This window comes from Eublepharis macularius, chromosome 12, assembly GCF_028583425.1.
Source record: "Eublepharis macularius isolate TG4126 chromosome 12, MPM_Emac_v1.0, whole genome shotgun sequence".
NCBI classification, from domain to species: domain Eukaryota; kingdom Metazoa; phylum Chordata; class Lepidosauria; order Squamata; family Eublepharidae; genus Eublepharis; species Eublepharis macularius.
Genome location: NC_072801.1, coordinates 39,047,998 through 39,051,760, shown reverse-complemented (window position 1 = coordinate 39,051,760; position 3,763 = coordinate 39,047,998).

The following is a 3,763-nucleotide window of genomic DNA, read 5'->3' as shown; positions in this document are numbered from 1 at the left end:
TTTAGCTATGGGTTTTTTGGGGGGTCCTACGTGTTGTCTTTATCTTGTTGATAGACATATTTTGCATTTTTGTGCTACTTATTGGTTTGCTAGCAGCTTCAAGTCTAAGGAGATAATGTGGAATGCAAATATTTTAAATAAATATATTCATTAGGTCAACATGACATAAGTCTAAGGTTCACATTAGACAACACAGAGACCGAGAATCAACCTGTGTGTCCTTTAAAACTAAATTTTAGTTGCTTGCAGCCTTATTTTAAGCCACAAGGAGAGGATGGGGCATTAATCCTTTCATGCTTATGTGGGTTTGCTAGATGAATCTAGCCCTTCTTTTTGCTTTTACTAGCTCTATAAAGGAAAAAGACGGGCTCTGCCTCTTGCCCATCTTCTTTAAGGGGCTAATAATAGCTGTTACATTCAGTACTTGTGCTCCCTTCCAGAAGGCTGCTTTTCTGCTCGTTTTAGGCCTCAGAAATTCATCCTTTCCCCCAGCTGGCTCCTCTGCTGCTTTGAGATTCCTCATTGTGGAGGCTTTGTGAGGAGAGCTGCCAACTCCATTTTGGGCAATCCCTGGAGATCTGAAGGGCAGAGTCTGGGGTTGTGGTTGGGGGGAGTTACCTCAGCAAGGTATAATGCCAGGTCTCCCTTGCAACCAGTGGGAGATCAGGAGTGCTTGGGGCAACAGGGAGTGCAGCACTTACCTCTGTATCCTCCGCTGCATTGAAGTTTTGCTCTTCTGCCTGCCATTCACTGGCAATCAGCGGAAGGAGGAAACCTGTCCTGCGATCACCTGCCACAGGCAGACATCCTGGGCAAATTGTGAGCTGCTATAGCATAGTGGTTAAGTGGTTGGGTTGCGAGACAGCACTCTGCTGGTTTGAATCCTGCTACTGACATGAGCTCAGTAGGTGACCTTGGGTAAACCACTCCTCTCAGCCCCAGCTCCCCAGTTTTATTCCGGGGATAAGAACAACACTGACTTTGTTCACTGCTCTGAGTGGGGACTAATCAGTATATATGCACACTGTTGTTGTTGTTGTTGTTAAATGGGTGTGCTCACCTCTATACCCTACCATGATGATGTTACTTCCAGAAGTGACATCACCATGTCAGAGGTAGGATCACACACATGCTTTGCTTTCCTTAAGAATCAGCCCTCAAACACTATATTTTGAGTCTATTCTTAAAGAATCAGCCCTGCTGCAAAATGCACGTGTGCTTGCACTCCTGCACACAACATCCCTTCCTGCATGCCTGCCCATTCGCCCGAGATGCTTGCCAGTGGGTTGCCATCTCCCACCAATCACTAGTGATCGACAGGCAGAGGGGCAAACCACTTGGTAACTCTACATAGTCCACCCTCAAAACCAGACATTTTCTCCAGGGGAACTGATCTTTGTCATCCGGAGATGTAATTCCCAGGGATCTCCATGCTCTTCTTGGAGGCTGGCAAACCTAGTTATGGGAGAGGAGGCTTCCCCCACTCCTCCTGAGCCCTGGCGACCTGATTGATTGATAGCACCAGCCTTATACTTCTGTATTCTAACAACTTCCTTCCCTGTTTTAACCCCATAATTACTCTCCTGATCCCCACCACTCTGCTGACCAATGTGTGTCATTTCCCCTCGGCTGAGTGGAGCTGGAGCTGTTCCAGTTGGCAGCAGAGGGTAGGACCCGAAGCAATGGGCTTAAATGACATGCACAAAGGAACCGGCTGGATATTAGGAAAAACTTGTTCACAGTCAGAGTAGTTCAAAAGTGGAATCAGCTGCCTTTACACGAAAGGAAACCAATTTATACCAGCTGTCCTTAAAGTGTTTAACTATAAAATATGTGCTAAGCTACTTTATCAAAAAGAGTCCAGTAGCACCTTTAAGACTAACCAATTTTATTGTAGCATTAGCTTTCGAGAATCAAGTTCTCTTCGTCAGATGCATGGTACAGAAACTGGTCAAATATAGAAGAGGAGGGGGGAGGTAATTGCATCTTCTCTCTCCACCCCTCCTCCCCCCTCCTCTTCTATATTTGACCAGTTTCTGTACCATGCATCTGACGAAGAGAACTTGATTCTCGAAAGCTTATGCTACAATAAAATTGGTTAGTCTTAAAGGTGCTACTGGACTCTTTTTGATTTTGCTACCACAGACTAACACGGCTAACTCCTCTGCATCTAAGCTACTTTATGGTGCTCCTATTTGGATTTCTGCTTCCAATGAAGCGATCAAAAGAGCCCAATCTAAATTTCTTAGGAAAACGTTGGGGCTTCCAGCTTGCGTACCTTATGCGGCAATTTGCCTCGAGACAAATCCGAGATGTTTAGTTACAAAGGCATGGATCTCAACCTTCAAATTCTGGCTTCGCTTACATTTTTGAAGCGGGCCTAATAGCCTCTTAACATATATGTTACACGAGTCTAACACGTGTGACTGGTTGAACTATATTGAAAGGAAAATCACATTGATGGGGCTCAACATAGAAGATCTGTACCTTTTATCTGAGAAGAATGCTTTTGTTAGGATTAAACAGAGGCTAATTGACATGGAGATGCAAGACCTTAGAAGCCTCGCTTTGGGACATTGCTCTCCTGTTCAATGGGGGATTCCATTTAGTGATGCGCCGGCAGACTATTTTTCCTGTTTAATCGATCCCTGTATTCGAAGGGCATTTATGTTGGCCCATTTTAATGTGCTCCTTTCTGCTGTCCTATTTGGGAGATTAAAAAAAATCCCATTTGGAGAAAGGTTATGCCCCTGTGGGATGTTGGAAATCGAGGATACAGCCCATGTACTTTTATCAGGCAGATTTTATGATGATTTACGTGCATTTTATTTGGATTACCTACTGCAATCCCTGGAGGGCAAATCGGTTGAGAGTAAGATAGTGAGTCTTTTAGCCTCAACCAAGGTTGAAGTCACTGAAATGGTGGCAAACTTCCTTTACCGTGTATACAAGAGGAGAAGTGTGTTTAGAATGTTTAACAATTAACAGGCTCCACTTGTTTTTGACACTGTTATGGTTATGCCAATAAAGGTTCTGTCTTGGAATAGATCTTGGGATCAGCTGCCTAGGGAGGTGTGATGAGCTCCCCCTCACTGGCAGTTTTCAAGAAGAGGTTGGATGAATATTTGTCAGAGATGCTTTAGGCTGATTCTGCACTGGGCAGGGGGTTGGACTAGATGGTCTGTATGGCCCCTTCCAACTCTATGATTCTATGATTCTATGATGAGTGCTGAAGAGGGTTCTCATGGGGGCCAGAATTCTGCCACCTAGCAGGGCAATTGGCTGCCCCGAGGAGGCTCAGTTGTGTCCCTAATGGGAGTTGGGAGACACCCCCAGCCTCCAAAAACAGCACTCCCTCTTTTTGTTTAGCAAAGAAATATAGGGATGAAATGGATAACCCCCATTCCCCCTCCCCAGATAACCTCATACAGCTGAAATTTGGGCTCCACAATGCTAAAATGGCTCTTTTGGAAATCACTTAGATAATCCAACCACAGATCTTCTAGCTTCTCAGCTACTTTGGTTCACACCTGTGCTGCTCCATTTCAGTAAGATGTGCACAGGAGTATGTTTTTTAAAAAAACATTGTTGAGATCAATGGGCATTTGACAGGCTAGAGCATTAAACAATGCAAAACAAATCAAAACATACTTCGGAGTTGTGATCGGATGTGTGTATAAAACCAGAGAAATCCAGGCAAGAGCCCAGCATTTTTAATAAGTGCGGCGTAGTTGCTACCAAGGGATTCCAAGATTAGCAATAA